At 44.2% G+C, this 12074-nt stretch overlaps 1 pseudogene; it reads right to left on the bottom strand.

Annotated features, from left to right (window-relative positions):
• Positions 1 to 1027: 1027 nt before the first annotated feature.
• LOC121442017 lies at positions 1028 to 11499 on the bottom strand (annotated as a pseudogene).
• Between the last annotated feature and the right edge of the window lie 575 nt (positions 11500 to 12074).

The following is a 12074-nucleotide window of genomic DNA, read 5'->3' as shown; positions in this document are numbered from 1 at the left end:
AAAGAAGAAGTGAGAAGCAAGAGTGCTGATATCCGTGGGCGGGAAAAGATAGCTCAGCTCAAACAGAGAAACCAGGTGCCCCTTCCTCTGCCTCCTGCTTTTTTCAGGTCCTGAATGGAATGGGTGTGGACCACCCACAGGGGATGAGAGCAGGTCCTCTTTCCTCAAACTACTGACTGAATGTTATTAATGTTAATTTCTTCCATGGACTCCTTAACAGACACAGCCAGAAATATTGTCCTACCTGCTTGCTGGGCCTCCCTTAGCCCAGGCATGTTGACACATGAAACTAGCCCTCCCGGTGGCTGATGCCTGTACAATGCCGGCAGCAGTACAGGAAAACTCCAATGATTGGGGAGGATTTGTTGATGCCCTGCATTACCGCATACCGTGTAAAACAACACTTTCACAGGCTAAGCCTTGCTCTGAGAGACTATCTTATAAACAAACACAGAAGTAGGGTGACTCTATACCTTGGGGGGCCTGTAAATGACACCATCATTCCAACACCACCCACGGGGCACTAACTGATAAGCCCTAAAAATAGAAAAAGTGATACCCTATAAATTTATCAAAAATAAACTGGAACTGTAGGAACGTGGGTATATGAAGATCATATCAAGAGAGCCAGGCCCAAGAACGTATTAGACACGTCAAACTGAGGAAAGGGTACTTCACTCCTTCATCTGGGGCCCATGAAAGAGAAGGCACTGAACTCTGCAGTGCCATTGCCACATACCTAGTGTGTATGTCAAAGGACGGATGGCGAGAGAACGCCTGACTGTCCCTGGAGTTTCTGCTCAGCGTGGTCCTGCTGTCGGCACAGACCGCTTGAATTGTCATCCCTCTCTTTGGCGTCCCATCCATCTGAATGGCTGTCTCTCCATCTGCCTGATCCTTCCTCTGAACCAGTACTGCTCTTTGCTTTTAGGGCCTCTATGGTCCAACACCTTGTTCTGGGCTCTCTGTCCTTACACCCTGACTCTACAGCAGTAGTAGGCCTGGTGTTTCCAACAGGCCCGCAGACTTATTCCTGAAGAAGCTCTTGCTTCATCTCCAAGCCAATGTCGACTCCTTCATCCATGAAATCAACGACCCTACAGAAGTCATCCTTGCGGCGGATCTGCCGAGAAGTCAATGCTGGGGCGCCGAGCCTCAGGCCCCCGGGGGGGAATGGCACGCCAGTCTCCAGGACAGGTGTTCTTGTTGGCAGTGATGGACACAAGCTCCAACATTTGCTCAGCTGGAGCTCCATCCAGGCCCTTGGGTCGCAGGTCCACCAGCACCAGATGGGTGTCAGTGCCACCAGACACCATCAGCCATGGCCTGAGCGTTCCTCAGCACCTATAAGGAGTACTCCCGGAACATGGGGGAGTGGGCCTGCTTGAGGGCCACAGCTACTGCAGCAATGGCATGGTTGTGTCCCTCCCCTCCCCCCCGTAAGGATGGGAACTCAGCAAAGTTGATTTGGTCCTCAAAAGTGTAAGGGATCTCTTGGCCAGTCTTGGGGTCTACAGTCCACACTCCGTGACCTGGCCCCTTGAAGAGTCTTGTGAGTGGTGGTGGTGACGATATCCGCATACTTGAAAGGTGAAGGGATGACCTTGGCAGCCACGAGGCCACTGATGTGAGGGCCCTGTCTGCCAGCAGGTGTGCCTTGACCTCATCGCAAACCTGGGCAGGTAGAGAGACGTGCCTCAGCCTGGGGAAGCCGTCCTTCCCAGTGGGGACTGCTTGCTCTCCAGCCCCTCCAAATATGTGTTGTTTTGTCTTAGTCTCTAGATCAGTTGCTTGTCCTGTGGGTTAGATAAAAGGTTTATTAGAAATCAGAGTTTGCTGAACCAGAGTTTCTAGTCTATCACAGCAGGGAAGTAGTGGGGAACAGGAGCTTGAGACAACGGTTCACATTGCATCTGCAGTCGGGAAGCAGAGAAAGATGACAGTCCTTGATCAACTAGCTTTCCCTATTTTGTTACAGTTCTAGACCTCAGACCATGATGATGCAGTCCACATCAGGTGGATCTTCCTGTCTCATTTAAACTAACTAGACAGTCCTTCCTGAGCATGTACAGAGGCTTGTCTCCTAGGTGACTCTAGCTCCCACCAGGCTGACAATCAGCATGAACTGCCGCAGTCTCTTCACAATGACCGATGACTGCAGATCTGTTCAGCAAAGCAGCTCCTTGACTGGTTATTCTGCCTGGTATGTCACAGAGACAGGCAGGCTCTGGCTGGGGCTCGACACGAACGTTTGTCTTTCTGTTCTTTGTAGCTTTGCTTTTAAGATTGTCAGCATAGAATCCAGCCATTAATTCTCAGTCACTACTGATTGGCTCAGTTAACGTATTAATCGAGATAACTGTTGAAACAAAATATCGAGCAGTAATGAAATAGACTAGAAGATGTGGGGTACAAGCAGGCGCCGGGTGTGGTGGCTCACATGTGAGAGCCAAAGTTATATTTTAAGTTTTAATTACTGTGCTTTAGAGAGCCATGAAACAAAAATGCCTCTGATCTGAAAGCCCCTTGCCCAGAGACGATCAGTTCCTGAAAGGCTGGAAGCTGTTGTTTATGTGTGCTAACAAGCCACGTGTTTTCCACTCCTCTAAACAAGTTTGTTTGACCCATCTGCGCTGGATGTGCTTGATCGGTCACATGTGGGCAAGAGGTTCACAGGCAGAAAAAATATCAGTATGTATGCTTGCCCTGATTGGATGTAAGCTGGAGGTATGTCAGGATGCATGCTTGCCCTGATTGGGTATAAACTGGAGGTACGTCAAGATGCATGTTTGCCCTGATTGGATGTAAGCTGGAGGTACGTCAGGATGTATGCTTACCCTGATTGGATGTAAGCTGGAAGTATGTCAGGATGCTTGCTTGCCCAATTGGACTTGATGAGAAATGCAATGAATTATGGATTTTCCTTCTTAAGCAGCTGCAAATCATGGCTTGGGGCCAGTTCCTAGCAACTTGGGTATAGACCTGGCCAGAGCCCATCCTCCTGGCCAGTCTGTAGTTATAACTTATTTCAAACTTGACTTTAAACTGTACCCGTGGTCTTACACTCAGTTGGTGGGATTTACACACACCTGTAATCCCAGCACTTTGGAGGCTAAGGCAAGAGTATGACCCTGAACTCCAGGACAGCCTGAAACTGGTTGCTAGAGATTGATGCAATCGCAGGGCTGCCTTGCAGCAGGCGTCATGTGAGACCATCCCAACTGGGCGGAACCAACAGGGCTTACCAAGACAACCACAATGTGTCGTCGCTGCACTGTGATGGCGTCTCAACCTTGCAAAGTCTCATGTTCCCATCATTGCACTGGACACCATGCCAATCTGAAAACCTCACATAAGAACAGAAGAGGGGACTAAATGCTATGCTCGGAAAAGTTCCAACCGACTGACTCCTTGAGTATCCAATATCCCCGTACAGACCTTAGCTCATGAGAAAGGCCTTCCTTCCATTAAAAATTATACATAAAACAAGATATCCAAAGCCCCAGCAATGAGAGTCTTTGAGAAACACATAAGTACCTCTTGAGTTTATGTTTTCACTCTGTAATAAGATGTAATTCCAGTTCCTTACTTTGTCATGTCTCTGAGTTCTTTCCTTGATGGCAATAAGAACCTAGAAACAGGGGGAAGGGACTGGGTGGAAAGGACAGAGGGAAACTGAGATCCAGATGTAATATATGAGAATAATAATAATAGAACTGGAAACAAATAGGTAGAGGCTTTGCCCCTGACTACTACGACAAGCAATAGAACTTCTTACCTCCAACATACATGGCCGAGGAAATGAAAGCATCTGCCATAGGCTTCTGATTTGACAGAGAAATTTTACAGAATTTCATAACACACACCTGTAATCCCAGCACTTTGGGGGCTAAGGCAAAAGTTTGACCCTGAACTCCAGGTCAGCCTGAAACTGGTTGTTAGAGAAAGGTATTTATTCTGCACGCAAATACAGGGACACAAGCTACAGCATTATTGTCCAGCCAACAAATTCTGAAAAAAAAAGATGACCAAATAAAATTATGTTCTTTAAGGTAATTTTCATGGGATTGGAAAGAGATGGCTCTGCAATTGAGATCATTGGCTGCTGTTCCAGGGGACCTTGGTTTGATTTCCAGCACCTAAGTGGAGACTCACAAATATCTGTCCCTCTAGTTCCAGGGGATCTGAGGTCCTCTCCTGACCTCCATGGACACTGCGTAGTGTACAGATATAGATGCAGACAAACACACATAAACTAATAAAATGTTCTTGAAAGATAATTTACTTAGTGTTATGGTAATAACAAAATGCTGCAGGTCCCCAAGTGGCGGCAGTGGGCAGCGAGCATGAAGGCAGCTGGTCCCAGTCAGGGAGCCACATGGAGCATGAGAGACAGAGACATGGATAGGCATGCCATACAGAGAAAGTGGGCATTTATTTAGTGGGTTATGGAGGGGTTAAAGGAAAGGGGTAAGGGGAGAAGGGAGAAGAACAGAGAGAGAGAGAAACAGAGGCAGGCAGGGTGGAGGAAGGGAAGAAGTGGGGAGAAGGGAGAGAGGCAGAAGCTGCCTAGGGAGAGAACTAGAAAGAGCTCAGGCTGGAAGCAGAAGGAAGATCTTCTGGGGGGGGGAGGGTGTAGGTGGGGCTTGTCTCTTAAAGGGACAGGATAGACCATTACACTTAGCGCCATTTCTTGAAGGAGTTCCATTAAACCTTCTCAGTAAAGTTTTAGTTCAAAAGACAGATAGATATTAGCAAAGCGATTTGGCAAACAATTACAAATATTTACACAAGGCTCTTTCTGTAATGGTTTAGATAAACTGGCGCAGTTTCCCAAGGGCCAGCGGGTCCCACAAGGAGCTGTTGCAGGTGACCCAAGATGGATAGACGCCATGCAGAGAAAGTGGGTATAGTTTATTTAGTGGGTTATGGAAGGAAAGGGGAGGAGGAGGGAAGGACACAGAGAGAGAGAGAAGGGAGGAGAGGAAAGGCAGCAGCCACCTCTTCCAAAGAGGTAATAGGAGAAAGAGAAAAAGCACAGCTGGAAGCAGAAGGGGGCTTGGGCAAAACTATCTGTGGTGATGGGAGGTTGAATCAAGATGTATGTGCATGTTCTTTTTTTTTTTTTTTTTTTTTTGAGGCAGGATTTCTCTTAGCTTTAGAGCCTGTCCCGGAACTCACTCTGTCGTCCAGGCTGACCTCGAACTCCCAGAGATCTGCCTGTCATTGCCTCCCTAGTGCAGGGATTAAAGGTGTGCATCACCACTGCCTGGTAAGCCTTGTGCATGCTAAACACATGCTCCACCACTAAGCTATACCTCCAGGCCAGATTTTTACCTAAGAAAACAAGGTCAATAAATTATATAAAAGTCTTTAACACATTATCAAAATCTATCTATCTGTCATATATATATATATATATATATATATATATATATATATATATACATATCATATTACACACACATATATTTTGGCTTTTCAAAATGGGGTTTTTCTGTGTAACAGCCCTAGCTGTCATGGAACTAGCTCTTGTAGACCAGGTTGGCCTTGAACTCAAAGAAATCTGTCTGCTTCTGCCTTACAAATGCTGGAGTTAAAGGCTTGCGCCACCACCGCTCAGCTCCAAATCATATTCTTGAGAAGAACAACGTTCTCCATGTTGATTAAAAGGAAGTGGGAAATCTCTTTCAGTGAATCCTTTTGTATTAGTGATGAAATTTGCATTAAATTTTTTTGTTTTTGTTTTTCGAGACAGGGTTTCCCTGTGTAACAGTCCTAGCTGTCCTGGAACTAGCTCTTGTAGACCAGTCTGGCCTTGAACTCACAGAGATTCGCCTGCCTCTGTTTCCCGAGTGCTGGGATTAAAGGCGTGCACCACCGTCACCCAACTCATTAAAACTTTTTAAAGGCCTGTGTAACCAAAGCTTCCTATATAGCTGAGAACAACCTGCCCATACCTCCTAAGGGCTGAAGATACAAGTCTATCATCACACCTAGCTTTGAAGTTTTCATCTTTAAAGATAGAGCTTGTAATTTTATTGACTACTACAGTGTATTCACTACTTTTCTTATTGCTGACAAAATATTTTATCTAAATATTATATCATATTAGGGTTGAAAAAACACAACATAGAAATCATTTCTGGGGCTGGAGTGATGGCTAAGTGGGTAAACCATTTGCTGCAAGAGTCTAGAGTTCAGATTCCCAGAACCTACATAAAGGATAGTCACCGTAGCACAAACATCTCTAATCCCAGGGCACCCCTACTGGAGGTAGGAATTGCTGAAAGGTTGGTGGCCTGCTAGCTGGAAGTACACAGCAATAAACAACATGAGACCTTGTCTCAAACCAGATGCAAGGTGAGGACCAATACCTGAGGATGTTCTCTAACATCCATATGGCACATGTGCATGAGTGTGCACCTGCGTGTGCCCACACACATAAAGTCATTTCTTCTGAAACTAATAAGCATCTTTAACACAGTTCCTGTCAGAATACTAGCAACATGTTTTATGTGTATACAATATTATCCTAAAATGTATATGGAAAGGCAAAGGGACTAGAATAAATAAACTACCATTTACACACAAAGATGGTAGAAGGAATACATATAAATAATTTTAGAACTATATAACTACAGTAATCAAGATTATATATATTGGGCATAATGGCCTTTGCCTATAATCCCAGCACTCAGGAAGTTAAAGCAGGAGGATTATCCAAATGTTCAAGGCCAGCCTGGGCTACAGAGTGAGTCCTTGCCTAAAATATACAGATTTGTTAATGCATATACATAGTTCCTGATACCTGGAAGGTAGTGACAGGGGGACCCCCTGAGACCCTTGTCAGAGGCTTCAGTGTCTGTCTATACAGAGTACTGGTCATGGGACCATAACCACTCTACTGTAGCTACTATACTGTTCTGGGCAAAATAGCAAGACCCTGGCTCTTTAAAAAATTAGAAATAAGAATATCATTCAAGACTAAATATTCAAATATAGGAGACAGAAAACAAACAAAGGAAATACAACAACAACAAAACTCCAAAGCAACCAGACGTGGTGGCACTCACCAGACTTGAGAGGCTACAGCAGGATGATTATTATGCCTTTGAGGACAGCCTGGTTTACACAGTGAGTTCCAGGGTAGCCTGGCTACAATATGAAACCTCGTCTCCTGGAAGGCAGCTGCGGAGAGGAGGGAGCTTCAAAGCCTGTATAGGACTTTAACTTCAGAGCGACTGTTTATAGGTGGCCAATGTTCCCTGCCATAGTTTAATTCTTAGTAAAATGTGAATCAGCCAGCAGGTGCAGATGAATTCAGGTATGCTGCATAACTGGGAAGCAGGCATCAAAGGTATCTGTTAGACTCCCCTTATACCCTTCCCTACAATGCCCCTGGAAAACACACTTTAGCCAATCAAGACTATAAGCCAAAATAGGAAACAAGATTTGGAATAAAAGGGATTAGGTACAAAAGGCCAGTATAAGATGTCCCAGGAGCACAGCTGAGCAAGAGCCCTAGAGATGAGACATCCAAATTAGTGTTGAGGAGGGACATTGTGTTAAAGGAAAAAAGTCATCAAGTGCTCCGTGCATTTTACTGTATGGGAAACAATGTTAGTCGCTTTTCAGTGTTTCTTTTTCAGTATTAGGAAAAGCTAACAGTAGACACACATTCAACTAAGAAAATGACAAAAATGAAGCCTTGATTATCTCTGCAAGGGAAGAAGGTTGTTCAAGAAAGGAAGTGTAATCAGACAAATGTCTCCCGGATAAATGGTGACAATCAGATTGCAACAAGGTTATACAAGAGTATTTGATGGGAAAGTGGGAAGCAAGGAAGCACAGTGGGACAAGAACAGTCCCTGAGTTCTACATCAGGAAATCGTGGATGAGATTGATATTGAAAGCACAAACAAGGAGCAGCAACCCAGTATATTGTCTGGAAATATGGAAGTAAATTCTCACAAGACACGGTTAAGAGTTGAAGATGGTTCCGTATGGGTTGCAGGACTTAGGGGATGTGGGGAAAGAGGGAAGACAGAGTTGTCTTGTGATATGCTGCGCCATGATGCAACTCAAATTAAGTGGAAGCGTTGCAAAATGTGACTTCTTTTCCAAATATGAGCATTGCCTTCACACAGGCACTTACGGAAATTCATTCAGAAAAATCAGACAGGCCATGTTTGCTGGCTTTGGTGTAATAAAAATAGACAATAAGAAAGATAGTGCTCAACATAAACACAACAGACACTTCAAATTCCACTTTTGGCTAAGAAGGAAGTAAAGGGGCTGGAGAGATGGTTAAACTTCTATAAATACATGATGCTCTTTCAGAGGACCTGAGTTTGTGGCAACTTAGCACCTCCTGTAACTCCAGCTACAAACACACACACACACACACACACACACACACACACACACACTCATAGTCTCGGTTTTCTTTCTATAGGCCTAAGTAAACACCATAACTAAAAGCAACTTAAGAAGAAAAGAATTTATTACAGTTGACAGTCCTGCATGAAGAGGAACTCGAGGCAGGAACTGAAGCAGAGGCCATCGAGGAATGCTGTTTACTGCTTGTTCCCTATGCCTTGCTCAGCCTGCTTCTATGTACAGCCCAGCACCACCTGCCTAGGGGGCAGGGGGCGGGGGTGGCACTGCCCACAGTGTGCTGGGCCTTCCCATATCAACACTAATCAAGAAAATGCCAACAAGCAATCTGATGGAAACATTTTCTCTGTCCCCTCTTCTCAGATGACCCTGGCTTGTGTCAAGTTGACAAGTCCACACTCAAATTAATAAAAATTAATCTCAAAAAAGAAAATGAAGCTAAAATTACAAACTGCTTCGAAAGAATATTGACAGACAAGTATACTGAAGTTGAAGAGCTCAGGAATAGAATATAGAAATAAAGGGTCAGGTCTAGAAACATGGAAATACAAAGTTGTAAGCCCAAACACATTTTGGGGAAAAAATAAATAAAGCTAACCCTTTAACAAACACTTTCTGCCTTGAGAACAGACATCCTGACAGCCATGTGGACAGAGGTAAACTTTTAACAATGGTCTCCTGCCTCCCAGCTTCCCAGCTAGGCAGGTACTGTGGACAAAGAGTAGCTTCTAACTGTTGCCTCTATGGGACCCTCTGCTTGTATTCTCTTAATTTTTAACTGTTCCCCTTTGTGACTCTACTCTCTGCGCTGCATTCTGTCAGGGACAGTGAAAAGCAACTGTGTCAGCCACAGGCTTTCGCAAACATCCTGAGTTAACATCCTAACGTTCTATAACCCAAAGTTGTAAAACTTAAAATGTAATATGACTTTAAGCCTGACCTCAAGGTTGTAAAAGCTCTTTGACCCACACATGGTGCTTGATTTTACTATAAAAGGAGGCCCAAAACCAGCCACCCAGGCCACAGCTACAGAAGCCCGATCTCTGGTCACAGCTATAGCTGATAAGCTTTGCGTGTCCCATGGTGATTTTTCCCCTCGTTTTCTAAAATAAAGCTTGCTTCTGGTTTAATAGATTTTGGTGGTCTGGCCCCCCATCGTTGTGCGACCCTGGACCCAGCAAAGTAAAAAGCTTATGACCAAAACAGTAGTAGAGGAAAGGTTACCATCTTTTATTATTTGTTTGAAAACAAAAAATTCAAAAATAAGTAATATATGAATCTAAATAAAGTAGAAAATAGCATGTTTGAAAGCAAACAAAAGGCAAAATACTTGATTAATAAGTTAAAGCTACTACAAGACAAACAGGCAGGCAAACCATTAATGAGGCTTCTAGGATGGACAAAGACAGAGAGGTCAAGGGTTTCAGTCTCAATAGTCATTCTGGTTTGAAAGCGGTAGCGAGGTATGCTACGGTCATCTTAGTCTTCTCTGTAATCCATGCTTTCAGTGTGGTCTGTTCTAATCAATACACTATGACAGAAGCATTACCAAGGACTTCTGAGAATATTTTCCTTGTTCTCAAGGGACACATCAAAAATGTAATTAGTCCCTTTCTTCTTCTAGATACCAGGATATGACATTTAGAATGACTGTGTATTCCTGCCAGTCCGAGAGCATTACCCAGAGGATTGCAGAAAAAAGGACTCAGAATCCTGATGCAAGGAGACATTCTGTCTCCAAACTTTTTGTTATGGGAAATAATAGATTTCCTTATTGTTTAAGCCAGTTTGAACCATGAGTTCCTGTTATTCTCAACTAAAGTCACCCTGATAAAAGAGCTCAAAGCTAAGAGTGGGGGAGGGGTCAGTGTGGGTTCCTTGAGACCCTGACAAAGAAAGCAAGAGGAGAGAGAGAGAGGCAGAGAGACACAGAGAGGGAAAGACACACACACACACACACACACAGAGAGAGAGAGAGAGAGAGAGAGAGAGAGAGAGACAGAGACAGAGACAGAGACAGAGACACAGAGAGGGAAAGAGACAGACAGAGAGAGAGAGAGAGGAGAAGGAGAAGCATTTTGCTGCATACCAATTAATAAAATGTATGATTTTCTGGGGAAAAACACACATTTTCAAAATTGACTTTAAAAAGTCTAGAAAATTCTAGAGAGTAACAGTGATATAGAGGGGAAAGGTTGACTAAACTTTAGTCCAACAAAAGGCCATATGTTATTAGAGAAGTCTACATTCTAAACAAACCAGAAGCTGCCATTTGGGGTGTAACACAGATGTCAAACCTTACCCAAATATATAAACAGTGTAATTCTTACAAAATACATAGACATTGTAATTCTCTTAGCACACTGTAGTATGTGGAATTTTAAAGTCTACCTGGAAGAGAAACAGCACAATAATGGGCAAGAAAATCTCGAAACAAAGAAATAAGAGAAAACTGGACTTTCTACATATGAAAATATGCTATAAAGCTAAAATAAATGAGTGTGTGTTATTGAGGCAGCAAAAAACAAACAAGCAAAAGGAATAAGGCAACAGAGAGAGACTGCTGTAGGCCTGTGTGTGGAAGCTGATAATGAACTGTAGCATTTCCAGTCATTTTTTCAAGGAATGACATGGCCATAATTGACCTCAACACGGGTGAAAATTAAGTTGGATCCTTACCTTACACCAAATTCAAAAAATGATTTCCAAGTGTATTTAAATTCAGATCCTTTCTAAAATGTTTAAGAATTTTAGGTTAATTTAGTAAGGTTTCAAGGAAAGGTAACAAGTAGACTTTTATTGAACTCTCGAGATACAGAAAGCCTTCTCTGAGTTGCTATGACAAAATCCCACAGACTTGGGTAATTCCTTATTAGCATGTGTGGTTCTGGAGGCTGAGAAGTTCAAACCTGGGGGACCAGAATTCTTGTTGTGTCATTCTATGGGCTAAGAACGGGGAGAGTGGGGAAGGAAGGGAAGAAGGACAGAGCCGAAACGGCACCAGATTCACCTCTTTATAAGGACTTCACACAGGCTAATCACCTCCGATCAGATACCACCTCCCAACCTGTTGCATTGGTGGGTATGTTTCCAATACATGATTCCAAGGGGAATTATTAAGTATTATACAGTATTAAGAACACCAAATAACACCTGGGGCAGTAGCTCAATGGTAAAGCAATTAACCAGCATTTAAGAATATCAAGAGACCCACACTGGAGCACTGGACTGAGCTCCCAAAGTCCCAATGAGGAGCAGAAGGAGGGAGAACATGAGCAAAGAAGTCGGGACCATGAGGGATGCACCCACCCACTGAGACAGTGGAGCTGATCTATTGAGAGCTCACCAGGACCAGCTGGACTATGACCGAAAAAGCATGGGATAAAACTGGACCCTCTGAACATGGCGAACAATGAGGGCTGATGAGACGCAAAGGACAATGGCACGGGGGTTTGATCCTACGTAATGTGATGGCTTTGTGGGAGCCTAGCCAGTTTGGATGTTCACCTTCCTAGATATGGACGGAGGGGGAAGGACCTAGGACTTACCACAGGGCAGGGAACCCGGACTGCTCTGTGGACTGGAGAGGGAGGGGGAGAGGAGTGGGGGGAGGGGGAGAAGGGTGGGAGGAGGGGGAGAAGGGTGGGAGGAGGGGGAGGGAAATGGGAGGCTGG

Source organism: Microtus oregoni, unplaced genomic scaffold (genome assembly GCF_018167655.1).
Source record: "Microtus oregoni isolate MIOR12 unplaced genomic scaffold, Mior012 000086F_ref0000336, whole genome shotgun sequence".
NCBI lineage: Eukaryota > Metazoa > Chordata > Mammalia > Rodentia > Cricetidae > Microtus > Microtus oregoni.
The sequence above is the reverse complement of the archived record's forward strand: the minus strand, read 5'-3'. Positions and strand labels throughout refer to the sequence as shown.